Genomic DNA, 26,425 nt, shown 5'->3' on the forward strand with positions numbered 1-26,425 from the left:
ACCAAGCTGTTTGGCGATGGTCTTGTCCCCCATTCCAGCCTTGTGTAGGTCTACAATCTTGTCCCTGACATCCTTGGAGAGCTCTTTGGTCTTGGCCATGGTGGAGAGTTTGGAATCTGATTGATTGATTGCTTCTGTGGACAGGTGTCTTTTTTACAGGTAACAAGCTGTGGTTAGGAGCACTCCCTTTAAGAGTGTGCTCCTAATCTCAGCTCATTAGCTGTATAAAAGACACCTTGGAGCCAGAAATCTTTCTGATTGAGAGGGGGTCAAATACTTATTTCCCTCATTAAAATGCAAATCAATTTATAAAATTTTTGACATGCGTTTTTCAGGATTTTTTGTTGTTGTTATCCTGTCTCTCACTGTTCAAATAAACCTACCATTAAAATTATAGACTGATCCTTTCTTTATCAGTGGGCAAATGTACAAAATCAGCAGGGGATCAAATACTTTTTTCCCCCACTGTGTGTATATATATATATGTATATATATATATATATATATATATGTATTTTTTTATACAAATTAATTTAAATTGACTTACTGAAATCAGTTGAGTTGTCCTTCTAGGTTTTGTAGATGTGTTTTCTCCCAGATGCATCCCACAGTGAAGGTCTTTTATGGGCGGATCCTCGTCCTTTTTTAGTGAGAAGTTTCCCTTTACGTATTCCCATGCATGCACCACCGGTGTTCCCTCTCAGACCTTCACTGACGGATCACATTGAGAAATCAAACAAATAGTTTGTGACGCCAGAATTCTCGTGGAAATTCACCACTAAGGACTCAAATTCAGAGTAAATGAATAAATCTTTGTTATCACTGCTAGAGAGGTTCACAAACTCAATCCAAGATTGATGAAAACTCTGACGAGGGCGTTCCCCCTCAGTCCTTATATACTGTTACACAAACAAGTCATATAAGCATGATTTACAATACCAGTCAAAAGTTTGGATTAACCTACTCATTACAGTTTTTTTTTTCCTATTTTCTACATTGTAGAATAATAGTGAAGACATCAAAACTATGAAATAGTAACCAAAAAAGTGTTAAACAAATATAAACAAAATATATATTTTATTTGAGATTCTTCAAAGTAGCCACCCTTTGCCTTGATGACAGCTTTGCACGCTCACTATTATTCTACAATGTAGAAAATAATCAAGATAAATAAAACCCCTTGAATGAGTAGGTATGTCCAAACTTTTGACTGGTACTGTATATTATTCATGATTCATTATTAACGTTGGTTCCTGCATGTGACTGACAAGGCTTCTTCTCTCAAAGCTGGGACCTTGAAACTGAGATACTCATTTAGATTCCCAGAACAATGTTCTAGGTGTACTGCCAATAGGTCTGAGGAGGAGGTCACAGTCACCTGCAAGAACTGAGTGAGAGGAGATGCTGTGTACAATTCAATGCTATCTCTTCAGACAGCAACATTTTCCTTCAAAACATCAATGAATTTCACACACACACACACACACACACACACACACACACACACACACACACACACACACACACACACACACACACACACACACACACACACACACACACACTCTTCTCCGCTAGCTGACCCCCTGCCCCCTGTCAGATAGTGCCAAACAAGAAATTGGGAAGTGTAAACTCATTATAAACGATGATGCTTCTGTCAGATAACGGCAGATCTCCACTCTGTCTGATGTTATTACTGGGTCAGGACGAGTCGCATCAGTTCATTACTGTGAGAGCAATAGAGAGCACAGACATGACAGAATGTGGACACTCAGTAGAAATAGAGAAAATTATAGACAAATAAAAAAATCTAGAAGTAGAAATATATATATATATATATAGAGAGAGAGAGTGTCACGGAATTCTAGGACCAGTGGAGATGCGGAATCAGGCGCAGGAGACAGAGGGCCGGAGCAACAGTGTTTTAATGCAACAGGAAAAAACACAATAGCCGAAAGGCACAGGGCGCTCAATAAAGTCCGCCAGGGAAAACACATTCCCAAAATAAACACGAGGAAAAAGCGCACGGGGCACAGCCCGGCAATAAAGCTGACACAGGCCAGCGAAACAGGCCACATACACAACTGTCCTGAGTGGACAATAAACAATCCCGCACGAGAACCCAAACTGAAAATACACACTAAATAACCCCCCACTAATGACAGACACGAAACAGGTGCGGGATAGACAGACAAAACCAAAAGACACAGAAACATAGATCGGTGGCAGCTAATAGACCGGCGACGAAGACCGCCGAGCGCCGCCCGACCGAGGAGGGGTGCCACCTTCGTTGGATACTGTGACAGTACCCTTCCCCTGACGCGCGGAACCAGCCGATGCCGGCCTCGGGGGGGGGGCCCCGGGGGGGGGGGGGGTTGGGGGCGGCCGATCCGGACGGCGACGGTGGAATTCCTGCAGCATAGGTGGATCCAGAACGTCCACTGCCGGAACCCAGCACCTATCCTCCGGACCGTACCCCTCCCAGTCCATGAGGTGCTGCAGGCCCCCTACCCGACGTCGGGAGTCCAGGATGGCTCGGACTGTGTACGCTGGGGCCCCCTGATGTCCAGGGGGGCGGGGGGACCTCCAGCACCTCATCGTCCTGCAGCGGACCAGCTACCACCGGCCTGAGGAGAGACACATGAAACAAGGTGTTAATGCGGTAATATGAAGGGAGTTGTAACCTGTAACACACCTCGTTTATCCTCCTCAGGACTTTGAACGGCCCCACAAACCATGGACCCAGCTTCCGGCAGGGCAGGCGGAGGGGCAGGTTCTGGGTCGAGAGCCAGACTCTGTCCCCCGGGTTAAACACGGGGGCTTCACTGCGGTGGCGGTCAGCGCTCTCTTTGTGTCATTCACAAGCCCTCCTTAGACACTCCTGGACCGCATTCCAGGTCTCCTGAGAGTGCTTCACCCATGCCTCCACCGCAGGAGCCTCTGTCTGGCTCTGTTGCCATGGCACCAGGACCGGCTGATACCCCAATACAACCTGGAAGGGTGAAAGGTTAGTAGAGGAGTGGTGCTGAGAGTTCTGGGGCATCTCGGCCCATGGTACGAACTGCGCCCACTCCCCTGGCCGGTCCCGGCAATACGACCGCAGGAACCTGCCCACATCCTAGTTAATGCGCTCTACCTGCCTATTACTCTCGGGGTGGAAACCCGAGGTCAGGCTGACCGAGACCCCCAGCCTCTCCATAAATTATCTCCACACCCTGAACGTGAACTGGGGACCCCGATCAGATACGATGTCCTCGGGCACCCCATAGTGCCGGAAGACATGGGTAAACAGGGCCTCCGCGGTCTGCAGGGCCGTAGGAAGACCGGGCAAAGGGAGCAAACGGCAGGACTTAGAGAACCGGTCCACAACGTCCAGGATCGCAGTGTTCCCCTGGGACGGCGGGAGATCCGTGAGGAAATCCACCGAGAGGTGAGACCAAGGCCATTGTGGAACGGGGAGGGGCTGTAATTTCCCTCGAGGCAGGTGTCTAGGAGCCTTGCACTGGGCGCATACCAAACAGGAAGAGACATAACACCGAACATCCTCAACCATCGTCGCCGCACCGGACCCCCCTTCATCAGTGAGGTAATGGGAGCCGCCACCTGGCAAAAACCCCGGATAAACCTCCAATAATAATTAGCGAACCCCAAGAACCGCTGCACCTCCTTCACAGTAGTTGGGGTTGGCCAATTACGCACAGCCGTAACGCGGTCACATTCCACCACCACCCCCGAGGTGGAAATGCGGTATCCCAGAAAAGAGACGGCTCATTTGGAGAAATCACATTTCTTAGCCTTGACGTATAGGTTATGCTCCAGCAGCCGCCCAAGCACTTTACGCACCAGGGACACATGCTCGGCGCATGTGGCGGAGTAGATCAGGATGTCATTGATGTACACCACCACACCCTGCCCGAGCATGTCCCTAAGGACCTCGTCCACAAAGGATTGGAAGACAGCGGGAGCGTTCTTTAACCCATACGGCATGACGAGGTACTCCTAATGGCCCGATGTGGTACTAAATGCGGTTTTCCACTCGTCTCCATCTCGGATACGCACCAGGTTATACGCGCTCCTGAGATCTAATTTCGTGAAGAAGCACGCCCCGTGAAATGACTCCACTGCCGTAGCAATGAGAGGTAGCGGGTAACTGAAACCCACTGTGATAGCATTTAGACCTCTATAGTCAATGCACGGGCGCAGACCTTCCTCCTTCTTCTAAACGAAAAAAAAGCTTGAGGAGATGGGGGACTTGGATGGCCGAATGTATCCCTGTCTCAAGGACTCAGTGACATATGTCTCCATAGCCGCTGTCTCCTCCTGAGACAGAGGATACACGTGACTCCTAGGAAGGACCGCGTCGGCCTGGAGGTTTATCGCACAATCCCCTCGTCGATGGGGGGGTAATAGAGTCGCCTTCGTCTTACTGAAGGCGATAGCCAAATCGGCATACTCTGAGGGAATGTGCACGGTGGAGACTTGGTCTGGACTCTCCACCGATGGAAACTCCTATGCACCTACCTGAGCACTCCCTCGACCACCCCGTAAGAGCCCTCTGCCTCCACGAAATCTGAGGGTTGTGAGTGGCTAGCCAGGGGATTCCCAGTACCACCGGAAATGCCGGGGAGTCAATGAGGAACAGGCTGATACGTTCCTCATGACCCCCCCACGTCTGCATAACCAGTGGCACTGTGACCTCCCCTACTTGGCCTGACCCTAGCGGTCGACTATCTAGGGCGTGCACGGGGAAGGGGTGGTCCAGCTGAACCAGGGGAATCCCTAACCTCTTAGCTAACCCACGGTCCATAAAACTCCCAGCTGCACTTGAATCGACTAGTGCCCTATACTGGAAGTGAGGGGAAAAATCAGGAAAACAAATGGAGGTGTACATGTGGTCGACAGGGGGCTCTGGGTGTGGCTGGTGCGGACTCACCTGGGGGGTCGAAGTAGTGCTCTGCCTGCCCTCCGAACTCCCGGGCGGACCTCTCCAGCACCGGTCCACAGTGTGTCCTCTGCACCCACAGCGGGTGCAGGAGAGACCCCCCCCCCCTCCGGTCCTCCTCGACGCAGCCCCCCCTATCTCCATTGGCTGTGGAGCAGGAGGACTGGGAGGCGGAACGAACAGGCCCCGAATGGAACGTCCCCGGGCAGCCAGTAGGTTGTCCAATCTAATGGACAAATCCACCAGTTGGTCTAGGGTGGAGGTGTTGTCCCTACAAGCCAGCTCCCGGCGGACGTCCTCGCGAAGACTACACCTATAGTGGTCTATCAGGGCCCGCTCGTTCCACCCCGATCCAGCGGCGAGAGTCCGGAATTCCAGGGCGAAATCCTGAGCGCTCCTCGTCTCCTGTCTCAGATGAACTAGCCACTCACCCGCCGCCCTGCCCTCCGGGGGATGATCGAAAACCGCCCGGAAGCGGCGGGTGAACTCAGGGTAGTCGCCCCGAGCCGAGTTTGGACCATCCCAGACCGCATTGGCCCATTCCAGGGCTCGACCCGTGAGACACGAGACAAGGACGCTCACCCTCTCTTCGTCGGAGGGGGGGGGGGGGGGGCGGACGGTCGCCAGGTACCAACTGGAGCAAGAACCCCTTGCACCCAGTGGCCGTCCCATCAAACTCCCTGGGAGGTGTGATCCGGATACCGCCGGCGCCCTCTTCAGTGGGTGTGGGTAGGGGCGCAGGGTGAGGGACCGAAGCTGGTCTGGCTGGGGAAGCACCTCTCTCCCAGCTCTCCAACCGGGCCAACACCTGGTCCATGGCCGAGTCTAGGCGGTGGAGGAGGCTGGCGTGTTGAGAGACCTGCTCAGCCATGGACGGCGCTTCTGCTCCTGCTGACTCCATGAAGGTGCAGGATTCTGTCACGGAATTCTAGGACTAGTGGAGATGCGGAATCAGGCAACGGGAAAAAACACAATAGCTGAAAGGCACAGGGCGCTCAATAAAGTCCGCCAGGGAAAACACATTCCCAAAATAAACACGAGGAAAAAGCGCACGGGGCACAGCCCGGCAATAAAGCTGACACAGGCCAGCGAAACAGGCCACACACACAACTGTCCTGAGTGGACAATAAACAATCCCGCACGAGAACCCAAACTAAACTAAATAACCCCCCACTAATGACAGACACGAAACAGGTGCGGGATAGACAGACAAAACCAAAAGACACAGAAACATAGATCGGTGGCAGCTAATAGGCCGACGACAACGACCGCCGAGCGCCGCCCGACCGAGGAGGGGCGCCACCTTTGTTGGATACTGTGACAGAGAGAGAGAAAGGAGAGCTGGATAGAGAGAGATAGACGGAGAAAGAGAGAGAAAGAGAGGGGAAAAAAGAAAGAAAAACAGAGACAAAGAGATGGGAGAGAGAACAAGAGAGAGAGAAAAAAAGAGAGCCAGTGAGCGAGATGAAGAAAGATAAGGAGAAAGAGAAAGGGGGAGAGAGATCTAAATAAGTCTTAATACACTCCTCGTTAGCGTAGCGGCAGGCGAGCTACAAGCTGAGGTCAACTATTCCCTCCACTTCCCTAAATAGATCTATTTTTTCTCTTCATCTACTTTCCCTCCCATCTTCCAATTTTCCCTCTATGGCTTTTTAACTGTGTTGTTTGTTACAGAGCCGCTCCTCTCTGGTAGAATTATGCTTTATAAATGTTTAATAGCGGGCCGTACATGAGTCTCTCTGCTTTAGCCTTTCACATTTTGTCTTATAAAACACACACCCACAGAAACACACACACACATACACACTCACTCTCTCTCTCTCTTTCTCTGCGTCCAACTGTAAGTCTTGTCAGGAGCTCTGGTGTCTGTGAATGGCAAAGTCCTGCATTCAGATTTAGGAGAGGCTGCAGGAAAGAGAGTAGATTGCTGTTTTAAATCATATGTTATGCTGCTACAGTTGATCATGTTGGTTGTCATAGTTCTATCTTAATAACAATGTTATTAATGGCATGATATCAAGTTGCTGTTGGAGAGAGAGTAGCGTGGGACGTAGATACTGTTCCAACCAGCTCTCACAGTCTCACCTCAGAATTAGACGTTCATCCATGTTTCACAAAAGTACAATTTAGAAGTTCTTGCAAACTTGAAATTTATAAGAGTTTAAGGTTACGGTTAGGCATTAACTCCTAATGATTAAGGTAAGGGTTAAGGTTTGGGATAGGCTTATAACAAAAATCTCAAAAACAACTGTTGCTGGATTCAAACTGGCATCCTTTGGAATCAGAGGCAGATGCTTACGCCCAAACGTGCTTGAAAGTAACAGCGCTCACTGTTGCCCCTAGTGACCGGTTTCCACGTCATCTCCCGACGTCCTCAGACATGGATGGACGTCGAATACTTACTTGTATCACGGGTGACCTGGCTGCACTGTTCAGCTTTCTGTTCTTTCCCTTTCATTAAGTCCTGAATAGTACTTCTGGAGAAGGGACTACATTATTCAGGGTTTGATTAAGCGGTGAACAGAGAGAAGAGAAGACTGCTTTGTTGTCTTTCCACTTGTGTTTTTTATTCTAGAGGATTCTGAGGCCGAGGAGACATCAACCGGGGTTACAGCTTGTTGGTAGAACCATAGCTCACTGAATAATTGGATTGTGGTGTGTGTGTGAGTGTTTTAAAATACTTGAATTGAATGGTGCCGAGGGTGTATTTACCTGCTACTCCTCCCCTCCCCTCCCCTCCTCCTCTCCTCTCCTCTCCGCCTCTCCTCTCCTCTAAAGCGTGTGTCTGATCTACCTCCACAATCAATACTCCTAACAAGGGTAAGTGAGCCACCCTGATGAATCGGTGTATGTGTTGTGTGTATTGTGTGTGTGTGCGTGTCATCCTGATGAATCAGTGTGTGTGTGTGATGTGTGTGTGCATGCATGTGTGTCTGTGTTTGTGTGTGTGGTCCTGATAAACCGGTGTGTGTGTGTTTTGTTAACGCCACTCGTTCAGGAGTAATGAGCAAGTTGCCCCTGGTGTAACCCCTGCAGAGTCAGTTAGGGAGATGGATGTGGCCCGTGTGTGTGTGAGCATGAGCGTGTGTGTGTGTGTGCATCATGTGATGAATGTGCCCAGACAGGGTCATCTAGTGGACTGTACCAGATGATCTATCTCTCTGGTCAGTATACATGGGAGGCAGTGGTAGTGGCTGGATGTCAGTGGTGTACTGTTGAACATTTACAAAACACCAGCTCTGGACTCAACAGGTATAGAGGCTAATGTCCCCAAAATAAACAGAGAGAAAGAGAAGAACAGAGAAAGAGAGAGACAGAGAGCAGGAGAGAGAGAGAGAGCGTGAGAGAGAGAGAGAGAGAGAGAGAGAGAGAGAGAGAGAGAGAGAGAGAGAGAGAGAGAGAGAGAGAGAGAGAAAATCAATTCTCCCTACACAGTCGACAGACTACTTGAAACCTTCTCTGTTACTTGATGGTAATTGAGATGTGTCAGTTTGGCTGTAACCCTGTGAGCTTCAGCTCATTTTCGGTCCGGAAATGATAGAAATGCCAAAAAATATGTTTAGATTTTCAGTTATGTATAGTTACTGAGAGTGTATACGTCTGCCTATAGTTACTTAGTGTGTATGTCTGCCTATAGTTACTTAGTGTGTACGTCTGCCTATAGTTACTTAGTGTGTACGTCTGCCTATAGTTACTTAGTGTGTACGTCTGCCTATAGTTACTTAGTGTGTATGTCTGCCTATAGTTACTTAGTGTGTACGTCTGCCTATAGTTACTTAGAGTGTACGTCTGCCTATAGTTACTGAGAGTGTGTACGTCTGCCTATAGTTACTTAGTGTATAAGTCTGCCTATAGTTACTTAGTGTGTACGTCTGCCTATAGTTACTTGGAGTGTGTACGTCTGCCTATAGTTACTTAGTGTATACGTCTGCCTATAGTTACTTAGTGTGTATGTCTGCCTATAGTTACTTAGTGTGTACGTCTGCCTATAGTTACTGAGAGTGTATACGTCTGCCTATAGTTACTTAGTGTGTATGTCTGCCTATAGTTACTTAGAGTGTACGTCTGCCTATAGTTACTGAGAGTGTATACGTCTGCCTATAGTTACTTAGTGTGTACGTCTGCCTATAGTTACTTAGTGTGTACGTCTGCCTATAGTTACTTAGTGTATACGTCTGCCTATAGTTACTTAGTGTGTATGTCTGCCTATAGTTACTTAGTGTGTACGTCTGCCTATAGTTACTTAGTGTGTACGTCTGCCTATAGTTACTGAGAGTGTATACGTCTGCCTATAGTTACTTAGTGTGTATGTCTGCCTATAGTTACTTAGTGTGTATGTCTGCCTATAGTTACTTAGTGTATACGTCTGCCTATAGTTACTTAGTGTGTATACGTCTGCCTATAGTTACTGAGAGTGTATACGTCTGCCTATAGTTAGTGAGAGTGTATACGTCTGCCTATAGTTACTGAGAGTGTATACGTCTGCCTATAGTTACTTGGAGTGTGTACGTCTGCCTATAGTTACTTGGAGTGTGTACGTCTGCCTATAGTTACTTGGAGTGTGTACGTCTGCCTATAGTTACTGAGAGTGTATACGTCTGCCTATAGTTACTTGGAGTGTGTACGTCTGCCTATAGTTACTTGGAGTGTGTACGTCTGCCTATAGTTACTGAGAGTGTATACGTCTGCCTATAGTTACTTGGAGTGTGTACGTCTGCCTATAGTTACTTGGAGTGTGTACGTCTGCCTATAGTTACTTGGAGTGTGTACGTCTGCCTATAGTTAGTGTGTACGTCTGCCTATAGTTACTTAGTGTATAAGTCTGCCTATAGTTACTTAGTGTGTATACGTCTGCCTATAGTTACTTAGAGTGTATACGTCTGCCTATAGTTACTTAGTGTGTGTACGTCTGCCTATAGTTACTTAGTGTGTACGTCTGCCTATAGTTACTTAGTGTGTACGTCTGCCTATAGTTAGTGTGTATACGTCTGCCTATAGTTACTTAGTGTGTACGTCTGCCTATAGTTACTTAGAGTGTGTATGTCTGCCTATAGTTACTGAGAGTGTATACGTCTGCCTATAGTTACTTAGTGTGTACGTCTGCCTATAGTTACTTAGTGTGTATACGTCTGCCTATAGTTACTTAGAGTGTATACGTCTGCCTATAGTTACTTAGTGTGTGTACGTCTGCCTATAGTTACTTAGTGTGTACGTCTGCCTATAGTTACTTAGTGTGTACGTCTGCCTATAGTTAGTGTGTATACGTCTGCCTATAGTTACTTAGTGTGTACGTCTGCCTATAGTTACTTAGAGTGTGTATGTCTGCCTATAGTTACTGAGAGTGTATACGTCTGCCTATAGTTACTTAGTGTGTATACGTCTGCCTAAAGTTACTTAGTGTGTATACGTCTGCCTATAGTTACTTAGTGTGCACGTCTGCCTATAGTTACTTAGTGTGTATACCTCTGCCTATAGTTAGTGTGTATGTCTGCCTATAGTTACTTAGTGTGTATGTCTGCCTATAGTTACTTAGTGTGTACGTCTGCCTATAGTTACTTAGTGTGTACGTCTGCCTATAGTTACTTAGAGTGTACGTCTGCCTATAGTTACTTAGAGTGTACGTCTGCCTATAGTTACTTAGTGTGTATACGTCTGCCTATAGTTACTTAGTGTGCATGTCTGCCTATAGTTACTTAGAGTGTGTACGTCTGCCTATAGTTACTTAGTGTGTACGTCTGCCTATAGTTACTTAGTGTGTACGTCTGCCTATAGTTACTTAGTGTGTACGTCTGCCTATAGTTACTTAGTGTGTACGTCTGCCGATAGTTACTTAGTGTGTATGTCTGCCTATAGTTACTTAGAGTGTACGTCTGCCTATAGTTACTTAGTGTGTATGTCTGCCTATAGTTACTTAGAGTGTACGTCTGCCTATAGTTACTTAGTGTGTACGTCTGCCTATAGTTACTTAGTGTGTACGTCTGCCTATAGTTACTTAGTGTGTACGTCTGCCTATAGTTACTTAGAGTGTACGTCTGCCTATAGTTACTTAGAGTGTACGTCTGCCTATAGTTACTAAGAGTGTACGTCTGCCTATAGTTACTTAGTGAGTATACGTCTGCCTATAGTTACTTAGTGTGCATGTCTGCCTATAGTTACTTAGAGTGTGTACGTCTGCCTATAGTTACTTAGTGTGTACGTCTGCCTATAGTTACTTAGTGTGTACGTCTGCCTATAGTTACTTAGTGTGTACGTCTGCCGATAGTTACTTAGTGTATAAGTCTGCCTATAGTTACTTAGTGTGTATACGTCTGCCTATAGTTACTTAGAGTGTATACGTCTGCCTATAGTTACTTAGTGTGTGTACGTCTGCCTATAGTTACTTAGTGTGTACGTCTGCCTATAGTTACTTAGTGTGTACGTCTGCCTATAGTTAGTGTGTATACGTCTGCCTATAGTTACTTAGTGTGTACGTCTGCCTATAGTTACTTAGAGTGTGTATGTCTGCCTATAGTTACTGAGAGTGTATACGTCTGCCTATAGTTACTTAGTGTGTACGTCTGCCTATAGTTACTTAGTGTGTATACGTCTGCCTATAGTTACTTAGAGTGTATACGTCTGCCTATAGTTACTTAGTGTGTGTACGTCTGCCTATAGTTACTTAGTGTGTACGTCTGCCTATAGTTACTTAGTGTGTACGTCTGCCTATAGTTAGTGTGTATACGTCTGCCTATAGTTACTTAGTGTGTACGTCTGCCTATAGTTACTTAGAGTGTGTATGTCTGCCTATAGTTACTGAGAGTGTATACGTCTGCCTATAGTTACTTAGTGTGTATACGTCTGCCTAAAGTTACTTAGTGTGTATACGTCTGCCTATAGTTACTTAGTGTGCACGTCTGCCTATAGTTACTTAGTGTGTATACCTCTGCCTATAGTTAGTGTGTATGTCTGCCTATAGTTACTTAGTGTGTATGTCTGCCTATAGTTACTTAGTGTGTACGTCTGCCTATAGTTACTTAGTGTGTACGTCTGCCTATAGTTACTTAGAGTGTACGTCTGCCTATAGTTACTTAGAGTGTACGTCTGCCTATAGTTACTTAGTGTGTATACGTCTGCCTATAGTTACTTAGTGTGCATGTCTGCCTATAGTTACTTAGAGTGTGTACGTCTGCCTATAGTTACTTAGTGTGTACGTCTGCCTATAGTTACTTAGTGTGTACGTCTGCCTATAGTTACTTAGTGTGTACGTCTGCCTATAGTTACTTAGTGTGTACGTCTGCCGATAGTTACTTAGTGTGTATGTCTGCCTATAGTTACTTAGAGTGTACGTCTGCCTATAGTTACTTAGTGTGTATGTCTGCCTATAGTTACTTAGTGTGTACGTCTGCCGATAGTTACTTAGTGTGTATGTCTGCCTATAGTTACTTAGAGTGTACGTCTGCCTATAGTTACTTAGTGTGTATGTCTGCCTATAGTTACTTAGAGTGTACGTCTGCCTATAGTTACTTAGTGTGTACGTCTGCCTATAGTTACTTAGTGTGAACGTCTGCCTATAGTTACTTAGTGTGTACGTCTGCCTATAGTTACTTAGAGTGTACGTCTGCCTATAGTTACTTAGAGTGTACGTCTGCCTATAGTTACTAAGAGTGTACGTCTGCCTATAGTTACTTAGTGAGTATACGTCTGCCTATAGTTACTTAGTGTGCATGTCTGCCTATAGTTACTTAGAGTGTGTACGTCTGCCTATAGTTACTTAGTGTGTACGTCTGCCTATAGTTACTTAGTGTGTACGTCTGCCTATAGTTACTTAGTGTGTACGTCTGCCGATAGTTACTTAGTGTGTATGTCTGCCTATAGTTACTTAGAGTGTACGTCTGCCTATAGTTACTTAGTGTGTATGTCTGCCTATAGTTACTTAGTGTGTACGTCTGCTTATAGTTACTTAGAGTGTACGTCTGCCTATAGTTACTTAGTGTGTACGTCTGCCTATAGTTACTTAGAGTGTACGTCTGCCTATAGTTACTTAGTGTGTATACGTCTGCCTGTAGTTACTTAGAGTGTACGTCTGCCTATAGTTACTTAGTGTGTATACGTCTGCCTATAGTTACTTAGTGTGCATGTCTGCCTATAGTTACTTAGAGTGTGTACGTCTGCCTATAGTTACTTAGTGTGTACGTCTGCCTATAGTTACTTAGTGTGTATGTCTGCCTATAGTTACTTAGTGTGTACGTCTGCCTATAGTTACTGAGAGTGTATACGTCTGCCTATAGTTACTTAGTGTGTATGTCTGCCTATAGTTACTTAGTGTGTATGTCTGCCTATAGTTACTTAGTGTATACGTCTGCCTATAGTTACTTAGTGTGTATACGTCTGCCTATAGTTACTGAGAGTGTATACGTCTGCCTATAGTTAGTGAGAGTGTATACGTCTGCCTATAGTTACTGAGAGTGTATACGTCTGCCTATAGTTACTTGGAGTGTGTACGTCTGCCTATAGTTACTTGGAGTGTGTACGTCTGCCTATAGTTACTTGGAGTGTGTACGTCTGCCTATAGTTACTGAGAGTGTATACGTCTGCCTATAGTTACTTGGAGTGTGTACGTCTGCCTATAGTTACTTGGAGTGTGTACGTCTGCCTATAGTTACTGAGAGTGTATACGTCTGCCTATAGTTACTTGGAGTGTGTACGTCTGCCTATAGTTACTTGGAGTGTGTACGTCTGCCTATAGTTACTTGGAGTGTGTACGTCTGCCTATAGTTAGTGTGTACGTCTGCCTATAGTTACTTAGTGTATAAGTCTGCCTATAGTTACTTAGTGTGTATACGTCTGCCTATAGTTACTTAGAGTGTATACGTCTGCCTATAGTTACTTAGTGTGTGTACGTCTGCCTATAGTTACTTAGTGTGTACGTCTGCCTATAGTTACTTAGTGTGTACGTCTGCCTATAGTTAGTGTGTATACGTCTGCCTATAGTTACTTAGTGTGTACGTCTGCCTATAGTTACTTAGAGTGTGTATGTCTGCCTATAGTTACTGAGAGTGTATACGTCTGCCTATAGTTACTTAGTGTGTACGTCTGCCTATAGTTACTTAGTGTGTATACGTCTGCCTATAGTTACTTAGAGTGTATACGTCTGCCTATAGTTACTTAGTGTGTGTACGTCTGCCTATAGTTACTTAGTGTGTACGTCTGCCTATAGTTAGTGTGTATACGTCTGCCTATAGTTACTTAGTGTGTACGTCTGCCTATAGTTACTTAGAGTGTGTATGTCTGCCTATAGTTACTGAGAGTGTATACGTCTGCCTATAGTTACTTAGTGTGTATACGTCTGCCTAAAGTTACTTAGTGTGTATACGTCTGCCTATAGTTACTTAGTGTGCACGTCTGCCTATAGTTACTTAGTGTGTATACCTCTGCCTATAGTTAGTGTGTATGTCTGCCTATAGTTACTTAGTGTGTATGTCTGCCTATAGTTACTTAGTGTGTACGTCTGCCTATAGTTACTTAGTGTGTACGTCTGCCTATAGTTACTTAGAGTGTACGTCTGCCTATAGTTACTTAGAGTGTACGTCTGCCTATAGTTACTTAGTGTGTATACGTCTGCCTATAGTTACTTAGTGTGCATGTCTGCCTATAGTTACTTAGAGTGTGTACGTCTGCCTATAGTTACTTAGTGTGTACGTCTGCCTATAGTTACTTAGTGTGTACGTCTGCCTATAGTTACTTAGTGTGTACGTCTGCCTATAGTTACTTAGTGTGTACGTCTGCCGATAGTTACTTAGTGTGTATGTCTGCCTATAGTTACTTAGAGTGTACGTCTGCCTATAGTTACTTAGTGTGTATGTCTGCCTATAGTTACTTAGAGTGTACGTCTGCCTATAGTTACTTAGTGTGTACGTCTGCCTATAGTTACTTAGTGTGTACGTCTGCCTATAGTTACTTAGTGTGTACGTCTGCCTATAGTTACTTAGAGTGTACGTCTGCCTATAGTTACTTAGAGTGTACGTCTGCCTATAGTTACTAAGAGTGTACGTCTGCCTATAGTTACTTAGTGAGTATACGTCTGCCTATAGTTACTTAGTGTGCATGTCTGCCTATAGTTACTTAGAGTGTGTACGTCTGCCTATAGTTACTTAGTGTGTACGTCTGCCTATAGTTACTTAGTGTGTACGTCTGCCTATAGTTACTTAGTGTGTACGTCTGCCGATAGTTACTTAGTGTATAAGTCTGCCTATAGTTACTTAGTGTGTATACGTCTGCCTATAGTTACTTAGAGTGTATACGTCTGCCTATAGTTACTTAGTGTGTGTACGTCTGCCTATAGTTACTTAGTGTGTACGTCTGCCTATAGTTACTTAGTGTGTACGTCTGCCTATAGTTAGTGTGTATACGTCTGCCTATAGTTACTTAGTGTGTACGTCTGCCTATAGTTACTTAGAGTGTGTATGTCTGCCTATAGTTACTGAGAGTGTATACGTCTGCCTATAGTTACTTAGTGTGTACGTCTGCCTATAGTTACTTAGTGTGTATACGTCTGCCTATAGTTACTTAGAGTGTATACGTCTGCCTATAGTTACTTAGTGTGTGTACGTCTGCCTATAGTTACTTAGTGTGTACGTCTGCCTATAGTTACTTAGTGTGTACGTCTGCCTATAGTTAGTGTGTATACGTCTGCCTATAGTTACTTAGTGTGTACGTCTGCCTATAGTTACTTAGAGTGTGTATGTCTGCCTATAGTTACTGAGAGTGTATACGTCTGCCTATAGTTACTTAGTGTGTATACGTCTGCCTAAAGTTACTTAGTGTGTATACGTCTGCCTATAGTTACTTAGTGTGCACGTCTGCCTATAGTTACTTAGTGTGTATACCTCTGCCTATAGTTAGTGTGTATGTCTGCCTATAGTTACTTAGTGTGTATGTCTGCCTATAGTTACTTAGTGTGTACGTCTGCCTATAGTTACTTAGTGTGTACGTCTGCCTATAGTTACTTAGAGTGTACGTCTGCCTATAGTTACTTAGAGTGTACGTCTGCCTATAGTTACTTAGTGTGTATACGTCTGCCTATAGTTACTTAGTGTGCATGTCTGCCTATAGTTACTTAGAGTGTGTACGTCTGCCTATAGTTACTTAGTGTGTACGTCTGCCTATAGTTACTTAGTGTGTACGTCTGCCTATAGTTACTTAGTGTGTACGTCTGCCTATAGTTACTTAGTGTGTACGTCTGCCTATAGTTACTTAGTGTGTATGTCTGCCTATAGTTACTTAGAGTGTACGTCTGCCTATAGTTACTTAGTGTGTATGTCTGCCTATAGTTACTTAGTGTGTACGTCTGCCGATAGTTACTTAGTGTGTATGTCTGCCTATAGTTACTTAGAGTGTACGTCTGCCTATAGTTACTTAGTGTGTATGTCTGCCTATAGTTACTTAGAGTGTACGTCTGCCTATAGTTACTTAGTGTGTACGTCTGCCTATAGTTACTTAGTGTGTACGTCTGCCTATAGTTACTTAGTGTGTACGTCTGCCTATAGTTACTTAGAGTGTACGTCTGCCTATAGTTACTTAGAGTGTACGTCTGCCTATAGTTACTAAGAGTGTACGTCTGCCTATAGTTACTTAGTGAGTATACGTCTGCCTATAGTTACTTAGTGTGCATGTCTGCCTATAGTTACTTAGAGTGTGTACGTCTGCCTATAGTTACTTAGTGTGTACGTCTGCCTATAGTTACTTAGTGTGTACGTCTGCCTATAGTTACTTAGTGTGTACGTCTGCCTATAGTTACTTAGTGTGTATGTCTGCCTATAGTTACTTAGAGTGTACGTCTGCCTATAGTTACTTAGTGTGTATGTCTGCCTATAGTTACTTAGTGTGTACGTCTGCTTATAGTTACTTAGAGTGTACGTCTGCCTATAGTTACTTAGTGTGTACGTCTGCCTATAGTTACTTAGAGTGTACGTCTGCCTATAGTTACTTAGTGTGTATACGTCTGCCTGTAGTTACTTAGAGTGTACGTCTGCCTATAGTTACTTAGTGTGTATACGTCTGCCTATAGTTACTTAGTGTGCATGTCTGCCTATAGTTACTTAGAGTGTGTACGTCTGCCTATAGTTACTTAGTGTGTACGTCTGCCTATAGTTACTTAGTGTGTATGTCTGCCTATAGTTACTTAGTGTGCATGTCTGCCTATAGTTACTTAGTGTGTATGTCTGCCTATAGTTACTTAGAGTGTATGTCTGCCTATAGTTAGTGTGTATGTCTGCCTATAGTTACTTAGTGTGTACGTCTGCCTATAGTTACTTAGTGTGTACGTCTGCCTATAGTTACTTAGAGTGTATACGTCTGCCTATAGTTACTTAGTGTGTACGTCTGCCTATAGTTACTTAGTGTGTACGTCTGCCTATCGTTACTTAGTGTATGTCTGCCTATAGTTACTTAGTGTGTATGTCTGCCTATAGTTACTTAGTGTGTACGTCTGCCTATAGTTACTTAGTGTGTACGTCTGCCTATAGTTACTTAGTGTGTACGTCTGCCTATAGTTACTTAGTGTGTATACGTCTGCCTATAGTTACTTAGTGTATATACGTCTGCCTATAGTTACTTAGTGTGTACGTCTGCCTATAGTGACTTAGTGTGTATGTCTGCCTATAGTTACTTAGTGTGTATACGTCTGCCTATAGTTACTTAGTGTGTATGTCTGCCTATAGTTACTTAGTGTGTATGTCTGCCTATAGTTACTTAGTGTGTATGTCTGCCTATAGTTACTTAGTGTGTACGTCTGCCTATAGTTACTTAGTGTGTATACGTCTGCCTATAGTTACTTAGTGTATACGTCTGCCTATAGTTACTTAGAGTGTACGTCTGCCTATAGTTACTTAGTGTGTACGTCTGCCTATAGTTAGTGTGTATGTCTGCCTATAGTTACTTAGTGTGTACGTCTGCCTATAGTTACTTAGTGTGTACGTCTGCCTATAGTTACTTAGTGTGTATGTCTGCCTATAGTTACTTAGTGTGTATACGTCTGCCTATAGTTACTTAGTGTGTACGTCTGCCTATAGTGACTTAGTGTGTACGTCTGCCTATAGTTACTTAGTGTGTATACGTCTGCCTATAGTTACTTAGTGTGTATGTCTGCCTATAGTTACTTAGTGTGTATGTCTGCCTATAGTTACTTAGTGTGTACGTCTGCCTATTGTTACTTAGTGTGTACGTCTGCCTATAGTTACTTAGTGTGTATGTCTGCCTATAGTTACTTAGTGTATACGTCTGCCTATAGTTACTTAGAGTGTACGTCTGCCTATAGTTACTTAGTGTGTACGTCTGCCTATAGTTAGTGTGTATGTCTGCCTATAGTTACTTAGTGTGTACGTCTGCCTATAGTTACTTAGTGTGTACGTCTGCCTACAGTTACTTAGTGTGTATGTCTGCCTATAGTTACTTAGTGTATACGTCTGCCTATAGTTACTTAGAGTGTACGTCTGCCTATAGTTACTTAGTGTGTACGTCTGCCTATAGTTAGTGTGTATACGTCTGCCTATAGTTACTTAGTGTGTATGCCTGCCTATAGTTACTTAGTGTGTATACGTCTGCCTGTAGTTACTTAGTGTGTACGTCTGCCTATAGTTACTTAGAGTGTGTACGTCTGCCTATAGTTACTTAGTGTGTACGTCTGCCTATAGTTACTTAGAGTGTATGTCTGCCGATAGTTACTTAGTGTGTACGTCTGCCTATAGATACTTAGAGTGTATGTCTGCCGATAGTTACTTAGTGTGTATACCTCTGCCTATAGTTAGTGTGTATGTCTGCCTATAGTTACTTAGTGTGTATGTCTGCCTATAGTTACTTAGTGTGTACGTCTGCCTATAGTTACTTAGTGTGTACGTCTGCCTATAGTTACTTAGAGTGTACGTCTGCCTATAGTTACTTAGAGTGTACGTCTGCCTATAGTTACTTAGTGTGTATACGTCTGCCTATAGTTACTTAGTGTGCATGTCTGCCTATAGTTACTTAGAGTGTGTACGTCTGCCTATAGTTACTTAGTGTGTACGTCTGCCTATAGTTACTTAGTGTGTACGTCTGCCTATAGTTACTTAGTGTGTACGTCTGCCTATAGTTACTTAGTGTGTACGTCTGCCGATAGTTACTTAGTGTGTATGTCTGCCTATAGTTACTTAGAGTGTACGTCTGCCTATAGTTACTTAGTGTGTATGTCTGCCTATAGTTACTTAGAGTGTACGTCTGCCTATAGTTACTTAGTGTGTACGTCTGCCTATAGTTACTTAGTGTGAACGTCTGCCTATAGTTACTTAGTGTGTACGTCTGCCTATAGATACTTAGAGTGTACGTCTGCCTATAGTTACTTAGAGTGTACGTCTGCCTATAGTTACTAAGAGTGTACGTCTGCCTATAGTTACTTAGTGAGTATACGTCTGCCTATAGTTACTTAGTGTGCATGTCTGCCTATAGTTACTTAGAGTGTGTACGTCTGCCTATAGTTACTTAGTGTGTACGTCTGCCTATAGTTACTTAGTGTGTACGTCTGCCTATAGTTACTTAGTGTGTACGTCTGCCGATAGTTACTTAGTGTGTATGTCTGCCTATAGTTACTTAGAGTGTACGTCTGCCTATAGTTACTTAGTGTGTATGTCTGCCTATAGTTACTTAGTGTGTACGTCTGCTTATAGTTACTTAGAGTGTACGTCTGCCTATAGTTACTTAGTGTGTACGTCTGCCTATAGTTACTTAGAGTGTACGTCTGCCTATAGTTACTTAGTGTGTATACGTCTGCCTGTAGTTACTTAGAGTGTACGTCTGCCTATAGTTACTTAGTGTGTATACGTCTGCCTATAGTTACTTAGTGTGCATGTCTGCCTATAGTTACTTAGAGTGTGTACGTCTGCCTATAGTTACTTAGTGTGTACGTCTGCCTATAGTTACTTAGTGTGTATGTCTGCCTATAGTTACTTAGTGTGCATGTCTGCCTATAGTTACTTAGTGTGTATGTCTGCCTATAGTTACTTAGAGTGTATGTCTGCCTATAGTTAGTGTGTATGTCTGCCTATAGTTACTTAGTGTGTACGTCTGCCTATAGTTACTTAGTGTGTACGTCTGCCTATAGTTACTTAGAGTGTATACGTCTGCCTATAGTTACTTAGTGTGTACGTCTGCCTATAGTTACTTAGTGTGTACGTCTGCCTATCGTTACTTAGTGTATGTCTGCCTATAGTTACTTAGTGTGTATGTCTGCCTATAGTTACTTAGTGTGTACGTCTGCCTATAGTTACTTAGTGTGTACGTCTGCCTATAGTTACTTAGTGTGTACGTCTGCCTATAGTTACTTAGTGTGTATACGTCTGCCTATAGTTACTTAGTGTATATACGTCTGCCTATAGTTACTTAGTGTGTACGTCTGCCTATAGTGACTTAGTGTGTATGTCTGCCTATAGTTACTTAGTGTGTATACGTCTGCCTATAGTTACTTAGTGTGTATGTCTGCCTATAGTTACTTAGTGTGTATGTCTGCCTATAGTTACTTAGTGTGTATGTCTGCCTATAGTTACTTAGTGTGCACGTCTGCCTATAGTTACTTAGTGTGTATACGTCTGCCTATAGTTACTTAGTGTATACGTCTGCCTATAGTTACTTAGAGTGTACGTCTGCCTATAGTTACTTAGTGTGTACGTCTGCCTATAGTTAGTGTGTATGTCTGCCTATAGTTACTTAGTGTGTACGTCTGCCTATAGTTACTTAGTGTGTACGTCTGCCTATAGTTACTTAGTGTGTATGTCTGCCTATAGTTACTTAGTGTGTATACGTCTGCCTATAGTTACTTAGTGTGTACGTCTGCCTATAGTGACTTAGTGTGTACGTCTGCCTATAGTTACTTAGTGTGTATACGTCTGCCTATAGTTACTTAGTGTGTATGTCTGCCTATAGTTACTTAGTGTGTATGTCTGCCTATAGTTACTTAGTGTGTACGTCTGCCTATTGTTACTTAGTGTGTACGTCTGCCTATAGTTACTTAGTGTGTATGTCTGCCTATAGTTACTTAGTGTATACGTCTGCCTATAGTTACTTAGAGTGTACGTCTGCCTATAGTTACTTAGTGTGTACGTCTGCCTATAGTTAGTGTGTATGTCTGCCTATAGTTACTTAGTGTGTACGTCTGCCTATAGTTACTTAGTGTGTACGTCTGCCTATAGTTACTTAGTGTGTATGTCTGCCTATAGTTACTTAGTGTATACGTCTGCCTATAGTTACTTAGAGTGTACGTCTGCCTATAGTTACTTAGTGTGTACGTCTGCCTATAGTTAGTGTGTATACGTCTGCCTATAGTTACTTAGTGTGTATGCCTGCCTATAGTTACTTAGTGTGTATACGTCTGCCTGTAGTTACTTAGTGTGTACGTCTGCCTATAGTTACTTAGAGTGTGTACGTCTGCCTATAGTTACTTAGTGTGTACGTCTGCCTATAGTTACTTAGAGTGTATGTCTGCCGATAGTTACTTAGTGTGTACGTCTGCCTATAGATACTTAGAGTGTTTGTCTGCCGATAGTGACTTAGAGTGTATGTCTGCCGATAGTTACTTAGTGTGTACGTCTGCCTATAGTTACTTAGTGTGTACGTCTGCCTATAGTTACTTAGAGTGTATACGTCTGCCTATAGTTACTTAGTGTGTACGTCTGCCTATAGTTACTTAGAGTGTGTACGTCTGCCTATAGTTACTTAGAGTGTACGTCTGCCTATAGTTACTTAGAGTGTATGTCTGCCGATAGTTACTTAGAGTGTGTACGTCTGCCTATAGTTACTTAGAGTGTATGTCTGCCGATAGTTACTTAGTGTGTGTATGTCTGCCTGTAGTTACCTAGTGTGTATGTCTGCCTAGTGATCCAGAGTGGTGCAGTGGTCTAATGCACTGCATAGCAGTGCTACAGGTGTCACCACAGACCCGGGTTCAATCCCAGGCTGTGTCACAACTGGCCGTGATCGGGAGTCCCATAGGGTGGCGATCAGTTGTCCGGGTTAGGGGAGGGTTTGGCCGGGGTAGGCCATCATTGTAAATAACAATTTGCTCTTAACTGACTTGCCTACTTAAACAAAGGTTAAATACCCCCCCCCCCCCACAAAACAAAAATCCATTCTCTTCATAAAGCATGCATCAGGCGTTTAGCTGTTTAACCACTATGTCATATAATGGAAGTCAGTGATGGTGGGACCTGTTAAGGATACACAGCTCTTAGACCAAACCTAGACAGCTGTGTCATCACATTCTTTACAATTTGCCAACAGTAGAATACAACGCAACATTGTAATGGCTGTTGCCACAGCCTTGAGAGAGAGAGATACAGTGACTTACTCGTCTTTCAGTGTGAGGTAACAAGTTGTTCTGTTTCGATTTACTATTGATAGTTATTACAATAGACTACCTCCTACCTCTTTTACGACTGCTGTTGTCCCTTGACCTGACATGGTGGAGAGAGTGTGTGTGTGTGTGTGTCCTTGCGTATGTATGTCTGGAGTTATTAAATCTCATCTACTTCCGTGTTGCTTTTATGAGTGCCGTTGTTCCTCCCATGACCCGATGCGTTGATGCTTCCATTACGTTGTGACAGGAGCAGGAGGGTTTAACGCCCCACCAGACACATCTCCTGATGATCCTGTGTTTTATTTAGCCAGGTGACTGTGTTACTTTATGTAGCCCGGTGACTGTGTTACTTTATGTAGCCAGGTGACTGTGTTACTTTATGTAGCCAGGTGACTGTGTTACTTTATGTAGCCAGGTGACTGTGTTACTTTATGTAGCCAGGTGACTGTGTTACTTTATGTAGCCAGGTGACTGTGTTACTTTATGTAGCCAGGTGACTGTGTTACTTTATGTAGCCAGGTAATTATGTTACTTTATGTAGTCAGGTGACTGTGCTACTTTATGTAGCCAGGTGATGTGTTACTTTATGTAGCCAGGTAATTGTGTTACTTTATGTAGCCAGGTGACTGTGTTACTTTATGTAGTCAGGTGACTGTGTTACTTTATGTAGCCAGGTGACTGTGTTACTTTATGTAGTCAGGTGACTGTGTTACTTTATGTAGTCAGGTGACTGTGTTACTTTATGTAGCCAGGTGACTGTGTTACTTTATGTAGCCAGGTGACTGTGTTACTTTATGTAGCCAGGTGACTGTGTTACTTTATGTAGCCAGGTGACTGTGTTACTTTATGTAGCCAGGTGACCGTGTTATTTTATGTAGTCAGTTGACCGTGTTACTTTATGTAGCCAGGTGACCGTGTTATTTTATGTAGTCAGTTGACCGTGTTATTTTATGTAGTCAGGTGACTGTGTTACTTTATGTAGCCAGGTGACCGTGTTACTTTATGTAGCCAGTTGACGTCTTACTTTATGTAGCCAGGTGACTGTGTTACTTTATGTAGCCAGGTGACGTGTTACTTTATGTAGCCAGGTGACGTGTTACTTTATGTAGTCAGGTGACTGTGTTACTTTATGTAGCCAGGTGACTGTGTTACTTTATGTAGCCAGGTGACTGTGTTACTTTATGTAGCCAGGTGACTGTGTTACTTTATGTAGCCAGGTGACTGTGTTACTTTATGTAGCCAGGTGACTGTGTTACTTTATGTAGCCAGGTGACCATGTTACTTTATGTAGCCAGGTGACTGTGTTACTTTATGTAGTCAGGTGACTGTGTTACTTTATGTAGCCAGGTGACTGTGTTACTTATGTAGCCAGATGACGTGTTATTTTATGTAGTTAGTTGACCGTGTTATTTTATGTAGTCAGTTGACCGTGTTATTTTATGTAGTCAGTTGACCGTGTTACTTTATGTAGTCAGGTGACCGTGTTATTTTATGTAGTCAGTTGACCGTGTTATTTTATGTAGTCAGTAAAAATAAAACATAGAGAGCTTCACATCCATCGGAAAGTTTCCTTGAGAGAAGAGAGAAGGTTGCAAATGTTGTGTGTGTGCTGGAGTATCCAGGGAGAACCACCTGGAGTGAAGTGGAGCGGAGCGTGTTCCAAACGTTCTAAACCTTTTCCGTACCAGAATTAGATGTGGATCTTATGTAAAATGGAAGATGCGAGGCAGCTTTGAGGCTGCTGTGGTGGGGAGGGAGATGTCTGTGTGGTGCCATTATCTCTCCATTATCTCTCCATTATCTCTCCAGAGAGCCACAAACCTGACCAGATTAGGGAAGAAAGAGCCTCAACACCGTCTCAAATCACACCTTATCCCTCCATAAGTCCTAGGTGGGAGAGAACAGTCGGAGATCATCACTATAAAGTTTCAAGTTAGGCAGTTAAGTGTCCATTTTGTTTACATTGTCTTTATTCTTTTATAACATGTTCTGTCTGTCGTGTTGTTGGAGCTCTGCTCTGTCCGGGGTGGAAGGAATGTGGTTTGGCTCCTGGCAGCACCCCTCTGGTAGGAGAATGAAAAGAGAAGGTGATGACAGACAGACAGACAGACAGACAGACAGACAGACAGACAGACAGACAGACAGACAGACAGACAGACAGACAGACAGACAGACAGACAGACAGACAGACAGACACCTCCTGCTGGTCTGTCCACACCATGCTGTACACGGAACAATTCACGCCTGGGAGTTTAGGGCTGGGAGAAGATGGAGGGAAATGCCTAAAATACAGATTGGGGAAGGAGGGAGGGAGGAGGAAGAGAGGAGGAATAGTGAGGGGAGCGAGAGAGGGACTAAGGAGGAAAACAGGAGCCATGTGGAGGGATTGGAAGAACAGTAGGGGACAGATGGCATTTTCAGGATGGAGGAGAGTGATGCAATTTAGCAATTTCAGTGTGTGCATGTGCGTGCTGTGTGCAAATGCGTGTGTGTGTGTGATGCAGAGCAATACAGATGGTGAACTTGGCAGATCAGATCAGTGGAACAGTGTGATGGAGCTGATCCCATATGGAGCTGATCCTAGTAGAATGGCTAGAGAGTTTTATTTATTTATTTTTATTTAACTAGGCAAGAACAAATTCTTATTTACAATGACTGAATGCCCCGGCCAAACCCTAACAACTCTGGGCCAATTGTGCGCCGCCCTATGGGACTCCCAGTCACAGCCAGTTGTGATACAGCTTGGAATCGAACCAGGGTCTGTAGTGACGCCTTTAGCACTGAGATGCAGTGCCTTAGACCGCTGTGCCAGTCAGGAGAGAGACTGGAAGAGGGAATATCTCCATTTAAGTTCTGCCATTGTAACTATGTAACTAAACACTAGGCTTTGAGGAAGATTTGACTTATGATATTCTTTCTATAAGGTTTTAGCTTCTTTATTTAAATGCACTCATTGCCAGTCACTCTGTACACAGCAAAATCAGTGGTGTACATTTAACTCTGACTGTGGTGTTTGCATAGCTCTACTAACAATACTGAGTAATACTCAATAGTGTAAAACTGTTGATTTAGAGTAAATCGGACGTACTTTGCTAAGTGCTGACGCTGTTACACTATCTCAGTGTAAGAAATGAATACCTGTAGTGTTACAGTAAATCCTTTTGGGGTGTTATTTTAACACTGTGCATTGTAAAGACTAATTTTCATATTTCCCAGGGTGGCTTTTCGTTTTGAGTGAAGTGTAGCGTTACCACCCGTGACTGTATTTGTTAGTGACAGAGACATGGTTATTGAATTCTTTCTTTTTCAATGCCTGTGGCTTTCACAAAGTGAGTACCTATGCGAATGCTATCATTCAAATTAAACTCTATGACAATACATACAGAACATCCCAAGGCCTTACTTTGATGGCCTAGGTTTAACCTAAGATAGTGGTGTTAGGAAACTCCTGGTTTACAGGCCACATCAGGCCTGCAAATTGCATTATACAGGCTTGCAAAGCAATTTGTAATTCCTATTGGAATCCAGCCAGAGTTAGAATAGTTTTAGTCACCCGCAACCTGCATTCAGATGACTGACTGGGTTAGGTAAATTGATAAGAACACTACCTAAATTATTTATCCTGGAACAACCATTTCAAATTTAAAATCAAATCAAATTTTATTTGTCACATGCACATGTTTAGCAGATGTTATTGCGGGTGTAAGTGAAATGCTTGTGTTTCTAGCTCAAGTAAAATCTAACAATTCACAACAATACACACAATAGACACAACCTAAAAGTAAAACAATGGAATTAAGGAATATAGAAATATTAGGATGAACAATGTCGGAGTGGTATAGAATAGAATACAGTATATACATATGAGATGAGTAAAGCAAAAATATGTAGACATTATTAAAGTGACTAGTGTTACATTATTAAAGTGGCCAGTGATTTCAAGTCAATGTATATGGGGCAGCAGCCTCTAATGTGTAGGGTTATGTAACTGGGCGAAGGCCGACTAGTGATGGCTGTTTAACAGTCTGATGGCCTTGAGATAGAAGCTGTTTTTCAGTCTCTTGTCCAAGCTTTGATGCACCTGTACTAACCTCGCCTTCTGGATGGTAGCGGGGTGAACAGGCAGT

At 43.7% G+C, this 26,425-nt stretch overlaps 1 long non-coding RNA gene across 3 annotated transcripts; it reads right to left on the bottom strand.

Moving 5' to 3' along the window:
- Window positions 1-571: 571 nt before the first annotated feature.
- On the bottom strand, window positions 572-26,425 carry LOC115205620 (uncharacterized). 3 transcript variants are annotated; one of them, XR_003880647.1, is made up of 3 exons: window positions 26,390-26,425; window positions 6,754-6,847; window positions 572-711 (listed from the first exon to the last, which is right to left on the bottom strand). It is a non-coding gene; the product is annotated as an uncharacterized LOC115205620 (long non-coding RNA). The 3 variants fall into 3 exon arrangements; XR_003880646.1 differs by lacking the exon at window positions 572-711 and adding an exon at window positions 2,376-2,627; XR_003880648.1 differs by lacking the exons at window positions 572-711; window positions 26,390-26,425 and adding exons at window positions 2,376-2,627; window positions 22,367-23,254.

The sequence above is a fragment of the Salmo trutta genome, chromosome 13, assembly GCF_901001165.1.
Source record: "Salmo trutta chromosome 13, fSalTru1.1, whole genome shotgun sequence".
Taxonomy (NCBI): domain Eukaryota; kingdom Metazoa; phylum Chordata; class Actinopteri; order Salmoniformes; family Salmonidae; genus Salmo; species Salmo trutta.